This window comes from Pelophylax lessonae, assembly GCF_965119305.1.
Source record: "Pelophylax lessonae genome assembly, chromosome: 8".
In the NCBI taxonomy this organism is placed as follows: domain Eukaryota; kingdom Metazoa; phylum Chordata; class Amphibia; order Anura; family Ranidae; genus Pelophylax; species Pelophylax lessonae.
In genome coordinates, this window is record NC_138775.1 from 251,927,512 (window position 1) to 251,940,777 (window position 13,266).

Here is a 13,266-nt window from a genome sequence, read left to right on the forward strand (position 1 = left end):
GTCAGTGTTTCCTTGCTCAGTTAGCATCATTTGGGGTACAATGGCTTTTTCAGTCTGCAGTGACGGGTGATGGCGGTGGTGGGGTGTATTAGTGAGCCAGGCTGCAGAGAGTCTGCACTGAATATTTCCAGATGTGGAATCACATCCAGACGTTAGGAAATTTCCATATTTGGAAGAGCTGGAGTCTCGCGTTTTTTACATTTTTCTGCCTCTGTTATCCAACCACAAAACATTCTTGACAGTTTTAGATGCTGTTAAATATAGACTCGCCTTGTGTTCCAGGAGCAGGAAATTCAGTGGAATGCCTCATTATTCACGCAATGTGTCTATCATGATAGGCTCAAAAATAGACTTTTAACCATCCAATTGGCCTTCTGGGCTGTTCAGATCTGAAAAAGGCATAAGGATCCAGACTGCCTCCCCCCCCCCCTTTTTCTTAGCCTGAAATAAGTCACATACCACAGATATCTTGCTCCCATCAGATTGCTTGCAAATTTGGGTTTCATCACCGTTTCAGCATAGTAGACAAGATTTGTTTGCCTGGCCAGCTACATATTAACCAAAACCTCCACCCAGAATCCACCCAGAGAGAGCTGAGTGCTTTTTTTTAACCTGTTGCAGGGGAAGAATAGCAGTGTAGTGCTTACTACCCACATCATGTCAAGCAGGGGTCTAGTGACACACATCAGCATCTGCTGTCCTCCAGGAACATGACCATTGGACAAAGGGTAAGTCATTCTTTCTTGTGTAAGCCACCTTGCCTTACCTACTGCCTCTTGCTTGCCCACTAAATTGACAGCCAAACTCTTTCTCTGTGCACTAAGCTGTCAGACTCATACCCTTGCCCATCTTACATACCCCTTGCCCACCCTGCTCCAACGTATTACCCCTAACCCCTTTCATACCATATGCCCACTCTACAACAATCTCTTACCCTTGCACATACAGCTCCTGCCCACTCTTCTTCAACCTTCTACCTACTTTTCAATAATATCCTACCCCTACCCACATTACCACTGCTTCCTACCTATCGCCCTCCTATCCCTACCCACTTTACTACAATATATTACCTCTGCTCACCCTACTGCAGTCATTCTCCTCTGCTTTGCTTTTTTTCTTCCCTGCCCTGCCTACACTGATCTATAGCTCGTTTATGCTGAAGTCTCCTGTATGCGATCCTTTTTTCGCCCTACTGTTCTTTCAAGCCCCCCTGTCCCTAGTGTGTTAATAGTAGGGGCAGCTGAACTGCACATGAACCATGCAGTCTTCGCCCATTGTCTATGAAAGCCATCCATTATAATGAAACACTCTCCCCTGACAGGTAAGCTTACACTGAGGATCTCTGTGCAGAATCTGCTCCAGGCAATGTGTAGTTTGTGGAATGGAGCGAGAACTTGACCTTTGTTGTAGAGTGAGGAATTCAGCCTAATATCAGACACCTAGGTGTGAAAGAATGTGAAAGTCACCTGGGTGCTGCACTGTGACCTACGGTGCTCCAGGTAAGTGAACATGTGGCAGGTGGGGGGGGGGGGGGTCATACTACAGCTACTCTTTAGCTCATGTGTGACCACCAGTTTTGTTATGTGTTTATACTCAAGGGATGTTGGGAGCGTGGGCTTAGCGGATGTCAATTACATTACACTGTGGGGTCTTGTGAACTGTATTCCCCAGCTGGGGACTGATGCTGAAAGGGGATTCCTCCCCCACTTTCCTTTATTTTTTTTTTTGAGGGGGGGGTGGAAGTTCCGGGGGGGGGGGGGGTAGTTCCCATGTCAGTGGCTAAAAATACTTAACCTCTTGCGTCCCAATTATGTATGCTGAATCATGTATGCAAATTTAAACACTAACCCTTTAAAATCTAAAATGTTATTTTATTGACAATGCCAGGACATTACTTTCTAAAATGCTTTTCCTCCTGGAAACCATTATAGGCCACTTACAATGGAAAAAAATTACAATATATGAAAAATATAGTCATCATAACTGTGTATGTAACAGTCTGTACCATGACAGAAATCAAGAATTGGATATCTTACTGTGCTGACTGTTTTCCTTGGATAGCAGCTATGTTAGGCACCAGAATAACTGACTTTTTTGGAAGAGTAGATTTCTGGACATTAAGTCAGTCATGTGCCTAAAACGGAAGCATACCACAGTCATTTAAACAACTTTTCCCCTAACACCCAGGCCGATCATTTATGCCTAGTGACCATCACAACCACCACCACCACCACCATTGTCTCAAATGGCACCTGCAAGTTCAACAGCCTTTTGGCATATGTAGTCAGATTGAGTTGCCTAAAATTATTTTTATATCTAGTAGTAGTTAGTTATATTCAACTGGACTTGTGTAATGTTGAAGATGTTTTGTAGCTTGTCCAATCCACTTCTTCAGTTCTAATGTGTCAGAAAATACCATAGTAATAATTCTCAAACATGTATCACCAATACCTTGGTGCAATCACCATGGAAAGGAAGATGTTAATTTCTAAGGACAAGATGGAAAGTGTGAAAATTGTGGAACTACCCTGTTCTAGTTACATAATTCCCATCCTTGGTGTCAGGAAATATACATAGGTCTTACTACTTCGATAGGTCTTACTACTTCGATAGGTCTTACTACTTTGATTTACGTACATGACTGAAGGTGTGAAATGTTGTCACATTGAGGAAAAAAATGGTATTATATATGGAAGACAGATGGTCTCAAAGGCCCCCACTTCTCTTCATTGATGGTTGTTCCAGTTTGACATAGATGACCTCTTACATACCTCTTGAAGAACTGGCTTGGACAAGCTACGAAACATCTTCAACATTACAGGAAAGGTCCAGTTGAATGTCACTAACCACTATTGGATTTAACTTGACCTAGATAAATGAGAACCTTTATGGACACCCCATTTTTTAACAGAATGGTTATGGAGGTTTGTTATCTTAGCGCTGGGTGGCCTTAACTCTTTCAACTAGCTTTATCGATTTGCATGGTCATGTTGTGCTAAAGCAAGGATCTCCAATCTTTCTAAACAAAGGGCCAGTTTATTGTCCTTTAGACTTTACGGGGGCCAGACTGTGGTCAGTTGAAGTACAAAATGCCCCAGCATCATTGGTATTAGTATAGTATAAGAATAGTGCCCCATTGTTGGCATCAATGGCAGAAATAATGCTTCATCATTGGTGTCAGTGTCAATAAAGCCAGGCAAAGGGCCTTATCTGGCCCAGGGCCGCAGTTTAGTGACCACTGTGCTAGAGTATAACAACCGCAGAGAAATCATTCTTTGTAGTTTCCCTGTGGTATACCGAGGAAAGGTCATGATTATTACTATGTTTCTGCACTGTTTACATTGTCAATAATATGTGTGATTACTGTTTTATTAGGGCAGTTGAAAAATGTGATTTGCTAACAAGCAGCGGCAAAAGCCCTAGAAACCATATTTCACCAGAATTGTGTTTATTATCTTTAGTTTGTTACAGGCAGAAATCAATGTTTTTTTAATTAAATGCTTGTATCAAAATTATGCCTCAACATATTGAAACGTAAGAAAGAAAGAAAGAAAGCCAGGCAACTAGCATTCCAGAAGAGGGTCAGCAGTGACAGCCTTTCTGGGCAAAATAAGATATATAGATAGATAGATAGATAGATAGATAGATAGATAGATAGATAGATAGATAGATAGATAGATAGATAGATAGATAGATAGATAGATAGATAGATAGATAGATAGATAGATAGATAGATAGATAGATAGATAGATAGATAGATAGATAGATTCAGTACATCTCTGCAAGTCATGCGCATTTGAACATTTTTCTCTCTTTAAAAACATTACAAATCCAGAAATCCAGTGAGCCCCTGACTTCCTGTAGTGAGACAATGCTGTCTCTGCTGCACTAAAATCCCAAGCAATGTTGTCAACCCTCTTCAGTTCTCTTCTGCTGGACCACAAAAAAAGGCCCCTTATGCTATGAAAATGAGGGGGTGTTCTGTAGTCCAACAGAGATAACTACGCAGAGCTGACAACATTGTTTGGGATGTCTGCTTAGCAGAGACAGCATTGTCAGATCACTACAAGAAGTTATAAGCTTGTTTTCCAGAGATGATATACAGTACATATACATATATATATATATATATATATATATATATATATATACAGTAAAACCTTGGTTTGAGAGTAACTTGGTTTGAGAGCGCTTTGCAAGACAAGCAAATTTTTAAAATAAATTTTGACTTGATATACAAGCGATGTCTTGATATACAAGTAGTGTCATGTATAAAAAAGAAGAGAGGAGCCTCTAAAGTGTAGCAATATGGTTACATGTAATGAAGGTTCAATATTTAGCAACTCACATGGTTGATGAGTAAAACAGGCACATCTAATGCCCCATACACACGTGCAGATTATCTGCAGACTTTTGTCTGCAGACTTACCAAAACCATATAATATGAGGTCAAACCAAAACACTTTCAATTTGTATGCAATCCGGCAGGCCCTTGCACTACATAGAAAAGGTAAATCTGCAGACAAAAGTCTGCAGATAATCTGCACGTGTGTATGGGGCATAAGTATGCAGGCATCTGGGGTAAAGCTGTCCACATAGACCATCCTCTGCACAGCCATCTTCATCACACCCTTCCCCGCTGCACTCCACGAGTGATTCAAAGCCTCACTTTCAGATCACTCTACTGCAGGCTATTCTTCCCGGTCATGATTGCAGACTGACAGTGGTGAGAGCCGGTGGTTCAGAAGATGGTCTACTCTATGTGGACAGCTTTACCCCGGATGCTTGTATACTTAGGTGTGCCTATTTTAATCATCAACCATGTGAGTTGCTAAATGTTGAACCTTCATTAAATGTAACCATATTGCTACACTTAGATGTGCCTCTCATCTCTCTTATATACTGTAGCTCTGCTAGATTTTGCTTCTAATCCCCTTGGGAAGGCTGCATATTGTGGATGGACATTTTATGGTTACACAACCTATCACATTGCTATAATCTTTGTATATAGACTATAAACTGAAGGACTTGTGGAACGAATCATCTGAGTTTCCATTATTTCTTATGGGGAAATTCGCTTTGATATAAGAGTGCTTTGGATTACAAGCATGTTTCCAGAACGAATTATGCTCGCAATCCAAGGTTTTACTGTATATATATATATATATATATATATATATATATACAGTAAGCCCCCGCTCCATCGCGGTTCAGTTTTTGCGGTCCCGGTATATTGCGTTTTTTTTTGTAATGTTATTTTACTATATAAGTCATTGAAATTGAAATATTTTTGTGTTTTCCATAGCTCTTGCTATGTCTCTCAGTATCTTTTATGTGTTTAAATGAGTTTCTATTGTTTTAAAAGTGTGTTTAAAGACCTTAAAATGCTTTTACACGTACAGTGACAGTAAAAAAATCATGCCTACAATGCATTTTAATAGGGTTTTTCTATTTCGCGGATTTTCACTTTTCGCGGCTGGGTCCGGAACGTAACCCCCGCAATGGAGGGGGGTTTACTGTGTATACACATTTTTTTTCTCGCTCACACATACACTTTCATGATTTATAGTTGCGGCAAACTATCACCAGATTTGGGTAATTACAACTGGATGTGTAGGAGGAGTAAAGCTGGATACACACTATACAATTTTCTTTCGATTTTTTCCTTTAGATTTACCAAAACCATATAATATGAGGTCAGACCTAAACACTTTCTATTTGTATGCAATCAGGCAGAACCTTCACTACATAGTTGAAGGTAAATCTAAAGGAAATCAATCAACAAAAGTTGTATAGTGTGTATCCAGCTTTAGTGACCCAGAATCAGCCAGGATGGGTTTTCTCAGTTCATTACTCTTTTTCTTCTCTTATAAGTGTAAAGGGTGTTTGCTCTTTGGGTAAATGTGTGAGTAGGTGAACCAACCCATTTTTGTGGGTATCATTAGACAGATGGGTGATTTTTTTATTGCATTGAAACACCCCAGCTGCATCAGATGACGTCACTGAAATACCTGCTGGTGAGTCGGATCTGCCATAGGAATGTGGAAGAGAGAGAGAGATCAACTTCCAAAAATGCTGCATTCTTTATTGGTACGAAAGACTGACTCATGCTTCTTATAAATGAATGCAGGTACAGATAAATTACTCATAAAGAATTTATTTGATTTGTAATTAGTAAATATAAGCTAATCGTAGTTTATTATAAACAGTGACAAGTATTCATTAATTAGATATACAAAATCATAGTATATTCAATAAAACAGAATTATTATTATACAGGATTTAGAGTCCATTCACACTGCCGCGAATTGTGAGGCGACTTGTGTGCCCTCAAGTCGCCCCAAGTCGCTTGACATAACAAAAGCAATGTTAATCAATCAGTGCCGTCTTAATTGGCTCTACTGAAGTTGCTCCGACTTCAGAAAAGGGTCCTGTACTACTTTGAGGCGACTCCTTATCTTATTTGAAGCGACTTATGATCCGACTTTCCATTAAAATGGTCCTGAACCAGGAAAAAAGATAATTTTTCTTATAATTTTTAGTAGCGCAGGGATGGGGCTCCGCACCACCTGGGCGTTTTTGTTGCAGGCGTTTATCGGGAATTTTTTGGGCGTCTTTGGAGGCAGGCATGACGTTTTTTGGATTTAGTGTCTGGGGGGTCTAAAAATTGTACCTGTGAAGTTTCAGCTCTGTAGCATGTCCAGAACCAGAAAAAAAAGATCATTTTTCTTAGCATTTTTAGTAGTACAGGGATGGGGCTCCGCTCCACCTGGGCGTTTTTGTTGCAGGCATTTATTGGGCATTTTTTGGGCGTCTTTGGAGGCAGGCATGACATCTGAACTTCTGTGTAGGGGTATATATACACACACACATATATATGTATATATACACATACACACACATATAGGTGTAATAGGAGCGGAGCCACATCCCTGCAAATAATTTCATTATATTACGCAATGCAAAGGGAGACAATACAGCAACAATATAATTCAATACAGGGTAAAGCCTAGTACACACGGGACGAATGTCGGGAGGCATTGACCGGTTCAATAGAAACCGGCTGACGTTCGGCCCCTGTGTATGACAGCTGGTCCATCCTGGTCTCTTCTGCTGGCTTCTGTCAAAGAGTCTTGCCTGAAAAAGGTCTACCGACCGACTCCCGATCACCGGCGTTCCCAGCCGATGGTGGAGAACGCTGACCGGAGTGTTCAGGCGGGGTTTGTCTTGCTGTCAGAACACAATAGCACAGCAGTGTAGATGGCTGTACTAACATCAGATTGTTAGTACAGCAGCTCCGACCTGAGCTGTCGTTTAACCTACTGGGTTGAACAAATAAAAACTAGTAGTGTGTACGAGGCTTTAGGCGGGCCCTGCTCCTAGGAGCTTACAATCAAATCTATAGCTGAAAGCAGTGATAACATGCTGTAAGCCACATCAGCCAATCATATTTAGGCCCTTTTCACACATATGGACCGTTTGTCCGTTTTTCATCCATCAGTTGACAGATGAAAAATGGACACCAATGAATTCCTATGGAAAAACGAATGACAACGGATGATCATCCATTTACATTCGTTTTCATCCGCTTCCGTCAATATCTGTTTTTTTTTTCACGGATGAAAGCCCTATTTTTCTTCCGTTAAAAAAAATGGATCGGACGAAAAACGGATGTAAACGGACAAACGGTCCGTTTTTCATTCGTTTTTGCATTGGTAGTGGATGTAAAAAAAAAAAACGGAGGAAAAATGGATGAAAAACTCATAATTACTTCATCTATTTTGATGTGACTGAACTGATTAAATGAACCGTCCGTATGTGTGAAAGGGACCTTAATCCCCTGTTAGATGAACTAGCACATATAAGTACTATAACAAATTGACGCCAAACCTAATACTTTATAATCACAGCAAACATTTTTTTTCTTTTTGGGATAAAGGTTTTACATAAAAGAATAAAAGCTGATCATTGTAGGCACCCCTGCCAGTGTTAATAAAATTTCATATCTATAACTGATACATTTAAAGCGGAACTCAACTCAAAAGGTGAAGTTCAGCTTTAAGGACTCCTCTTGCACAATTGGCACTTTTGAGGAGTGGGGGGGAGGGGGGATCAGGTACCCGATTTTGACAGGTACCTGCTTCCCACTTCCGTCCTGAGCACCACGGCGCTCGGCAATGGAAGTTATCCTTCCTCTCTCCCCCTGCAGTCTTCTGGGACACAGCGCCCCACCCACCTCACATGAAACCAGGGCAGATGCTCCCCCTGCCCACCCCTTGTCCAGGCCCTGGTAGCAGTGGAGACAAGGGGTGACTCAGAAGGGGGACTACGCACATGCGAACCTGAAATCCAGGAAATATACCGCCTGCCTGGCGGTGCCGCCCGCTCGCTCGCAGTAAAATTTATTGTGGGTGGGTGGCAAGTGGTTAAACTAGCAGTTAAGGGGGAGCAGTAAAAACACGCACTTTTACCGCCTCTCAACCACTATCCCTTTAGCTATTAAGGCAGCGGAGGGGTGTGTATGCATGCCATGGCCATCATTCTTTGCAGGGGCGTAACTACAGGGGTTGCAATTGCAACCGGGCCTCATGCACCAGAGGGCCTGTGCGGCTTCCCTGTACACCTGGATAGGAGGGGCGGCGGGGGCAGCATGTAGAGAAATCACTGTCCTCCTTTTTCCTCTTGTAGCTGCAGGAGGAAAATAGAGGAGATTGGTTCCTCTGTATGCTGCCCCCGTCACTTCTCCTATTCAGTTCACTTGTGTTCTGCTGTCTCTGGGTCCCTGTGTGCTCTCCTGGTTCCCCCCACGCTGCTCCTTCATCTCTCCTGCTGGCTGCTGCAGGGGATGTGTCACAATAGAGAACCAGGAAGGGGTCAGTAAATATGTAATTTACCAGCTTCTTCCTTTTCTGAATGGACAGAGTCATAGTCAGTGACATTGTAAAAAAAATAAAATAAAATTAGAAAAAATAATACAATTAAAGTACCAAAAAATAAAAACTACTGACACCAGTGGATGAACTTCCAGGTTTGCAAAGGTCTCACTTGCCACTGGGCCCTGGCATTCCACCACCGTGGGGAGGTTCCTAGATGGCAGGAAGGGGGCCCACTGCAGAACTTGTGAAAGGGTCCCGCTGCGGGACCGTAATAAAGGGCCCGCAACGAGAGTAAAGGGCCCCAGGATCAGTGGGAAGAGCCTCAGGCTTGAAGGGAAGGGCCCCGGCCAGGGGTTCGGGGGGCCTGCATGGTTTCTTGCACCAGGGCCTTGAAGGTTCTCGTTACGCCTCTGATGCTTTGCATTGTGACGCGGCAAACATGATCCCCGCTGTTGCGCTCAGTGAGTGGGATCACCTGAATGGAGGTGCCCCACAACTGCCTGGTGCTGCAGCCTGTGGTTGGCGTGCTAGTGTGGGGTTTAAAGAGGTTGTAAACCCAAAAAAAGGTTTTGGTTTTTTTTTTCAACCTGAAAGAGAAACACATAATGAGCTAGTATGCATTGCATACCAGCTCATTATGAAATACTTACCTTAGAACGAGCCCCCCGCCGTGCCGACCGCTTACCTCTATAACGGGCAACATGTTCAGTCGCCCGTCTTCTGGGATCGCGGCATCTGGCCATCTGATTGGCCGGAGCCGCGGTGACGTCACTCCCATGCATGCGCGCGGGAGCCGACGGTCACGGCACGGGGCTCTGAAGGAACAGCACCAGCGGCCGTTCCTTCAGAGCGCATGCGCCAGTGATGTCACTGGCTGCATGGAAGGTAAATATCTCCTAAACGGTGCATGTTTAGGAGATATTTACAGTACCTATAGGTAAGCCTTATCATAGGCTTACCTATAGGTAAAAGTTGCAAAGGAGGGTTTACTTCCTCTTTAAGGGGTTACAGCAGGTGAAGAAGAGGCAATACAATACCTGTCAAATGCTCTCGGAAAAGTGATCTGAACACAGATCGCTCTTCAGAGAGCAACGCTTGCCCGCCTTTCCCTTTGTAGTCAAAGCAATAGTATTTCTGACTAGTTGCCATGGGTGACTGCCTTTGGATATAGTCATTTTCCCTATTACGGGAAGGCGTATATGATATAGTTATGTAATTGGAAAACTGTAGTCATGATGTTAGCACAATGTACAGATTTGGGAACACATTGTTAAATCCTGTGTGAATTGGCCTTGATAGCTATGAGGTTAAGTGAAGAGGCCTGTTCTGTGGTCACCCAATCAGCAGAACATTCCATCCGTGACATCACCGCCCACCACCTAGAGTCCAGCTCTGATCCATATATGGTACGGCCCAGGCGTGCGTCATCGCTGGCCCTCCTGGGGAAGGTCAGGATAGCTTGCAGAATAGCTCATGTCTTATGTAGTGGAATCCCTCCAAGCCTGAAAGACCGGGGGCTGTGCTTTTTTGGTGTTTACCTCATTTTGGAATTGTAATGAGTTGGAAATAATTACATCATTCTTTTTTCCATTTCAAGTAGAAAAAAAAAAACAAAACGCTGTTTCCCTCATGGCAGATCGTTTTAGTATGTTCCGGAGTATGTAAAATGCTTTATCATATATAGCATGATCTATGCCCGTGGATACAATGAACCCCCTCAGTAGAGCTAAACATATCATAATAAACACCTACACATTCGGTACATTGTGCTCTGTATAAAAAGGAATGCGTGTAATCAAAGTAGGGCCTGCAGCCTAAAACATAGGGGTCCCAGTCCAAAAAAAATGAAGTAAGGATTATGTAACTGTTTTTGTGATATTTGCGTACGACCTTTAACAGTAAGCTGGCAGGCCGCCCTGTGCCATAGACTCATAATGAGTAGACAAGTGAGTGCAAGGAGTAATAGGAGGAACCAACAATGATTGTTTGAGGAATACGGAGGTTACCATGGCTTAAAGCGGAGTTCCACCCTAGAAATTGTTTTTTACCTAAAAATTCCCCCCGAGCTAGTGCATTTAAGCAACGATAGCCTCTGAACTGTCCCCTGTCTCACTTACCTTTTAGAAGAAATACTTACCTTGAAAATGTCTTGTCCAGCGCTGCCATCTCAGGTGTGGGCAGCTGAAGCCGGAGCGTCCTCTTCGGTGTCCTCTTTGGTGACGTCGGAGTCCCAGAATGCCCTGCTCGTCACTTCCGGTGCAGGCGCGTCATCCCTGCACAGCTTCTTGGCATGCCCAGAAGCTGTTCAGCAGGGAATGACGCGCCTGCATCGGAAGTGACGAGCGGGCCGGTGCAGGCGCATTGTCTCCTGGGATTGATGATGCTCATCTCCCAGGAGTCAATGCAAGGAGGAAGTGACGGCGCAGGCCGCGGCCGCAGAGGGAGGAAGGAAGGTAAGTATATTTTCAATTTCAATTTTCAATTTTCAATTCTTTTTCAGGTGAATTGAAGCGGACGGTGAAAAAAAATTTTCAGGGTGGAACTCCGCTTTAAAGTAGAACTCCACCTTAAAGTGTAACTCCACTTTTTTTGAGAAAAAAACATTCCCCTCTGGATGATCTCTGTAGATTACAAGGATTTTAACAAACATAGTTGCAGATTCCTACCTTTTGTTATTCTGAAGAAATCATTGTTTGTTCCTCTGTGCTGAGTGGGTCAAATGAGAGTGTTTTCATAATTATCTATCAGCTGTGGCAGCTGCAGGGCTCTAATGAGGAAAGTTGCAGGGCCTGCATCCCTTTAGACGTGTTCCTATTGGGAATATCTCACCAAAATGTATGCCAGAAATCTGACTTGTATCTTAGGCAGACAATTGGTGAGCTAATCACACAAGCAGGAAATGATGTTTCTGGGTTGTGGTCAGTATACATTCTGTGTACAGAACACCTCCAGGTAGCCATATTGCATTACAATTTCAGAAAATTAGAACAGCTGCAGATTGAAAAGGAAAGGTCATGTTTAATAACATTCCATTACAATATGATTTGTGTTTTTTTTTTCTTTATTTGCTCATTTTTTCTCCACGAAAGTGGTTACCTTTTAACACTCAAATCCCTGCATCTACAGACATCCACAATCTAAAACTAACCTATCTAGCCCAGTAAAGAAGAAATCAGTATACATACCTTGTTTGAAGCCAATCAGACCCTTTGATGTGAAGGCGGGCGCAGAGGAGGCAGCCGACAACGGAAGCCCCATAGTAAGTCTATAGGTGACCTCACTCCTCATTCATGTCGGCTGTGTCCTCTGCAGAGCATCTGCCGCTGGAGACCGGATCAGATCTACTTCAGAAAAGTTATGTGTACTGATTTCTTCTTTACAGGGCTGCATAGGTTAGTGTTAGATCGTGGATGTCTATAGATGCAGGGATTGTAGTTTTAGGGTGAACTTACACTTTAAAGATGAATTTCAGGTATGGATATTTTATCCAACTTGAACCAACTTAACTATGTATTTCCCATGGACAAAAAAGGTTGGGAGGTGGAGGGACAAGAATTTCCCTCCGTGAATGGTTGCAATGAGGGGCTCACAGGGATATAGGTGCAGACAAAAAAGCTTTATTGGTGAAGATATACACACATGAAAAATATAAACAGGTAAATCTAATCAATAAAAGAGGTGTGGAAGCTCATCAGGTGAACTGTTTGACTCCGTGGACCCCTTGGGGGTCAGAATGGTACAGACAGCAATAAAACACATTGAGGTCCCCACCCACCCAGTCCCAGTATGCACTGTTGTTAACGGGCTTAGTGTGATTAGTCGAGGATACACGACCTGAAAATCACTCTGGAAGCCCGAGCAACAGTGCTATGGCCAGGAGGGAACTATGGTGAGCCCGTAGAGGGAAAGTACATGGGGATGCCGATAAAGTGTGGGGAGGCACCTGAAAAAAATACTAAATGTATTAATATGACGTCATGTCAAAAAGTATCGTCAGTGCATCACAAAAATTGGACAAAATAAAGCATCATTGTCTCATGTAGTAACAAACAACACGGGCCTGCTCCCTATGGTGTAAGTCTCATTTCCTGGCTGAGAGCCTCCAAGGAAACCTTGCCCAACGGGGCAGTGCACGGAATGGTGGTGCTTGGAGGGATCGTGGCTTAACCAGCCGTTTTGCTTAATCAGCAAGTACCAATAAGGTGGGATATGTTGGGGGGATCCGGGCTTAACCAGCCACTTTGCTAAAACAGCAGTATGGGTGAATGTTTGTCTCCTAAAGGGGATCTCCCGTGTATGTAGAGGGAGGACTATAATTTAGTCCCAAATAATGGCTGATCGCCAGAGATGCTTGTTCACTGGTTGGCTGATCCAAAAATTGGCAGTACTC

At 43.0% G+C, this 13,266-nt stretch overlaps 1 protein-coding gene across 1 annotated transcript in view; it reads left to right on the forward strand.

The window, feature by feature from the left end:
• Positions 1-516: 516 nt before the first annotated feature.
• DDAH1 (dimethylarginine dimethylaminohydrolase 1) overlaps positions 517-13,266 on the forward strand; it is a 255,209-nt gene continuing 242,459 nt past the window's right edge. Inside the window, exons 1-2 of the mRNA XM_082265824.1 lie at positions 517-728; positions 1,322-1,499. The gene's annotated coding sequence lies outside the window, so the exon portion shown is untranslated. The remainder of the gene's footprint in view (positions 729-1,321; positions 1,500-13,266) is intronic.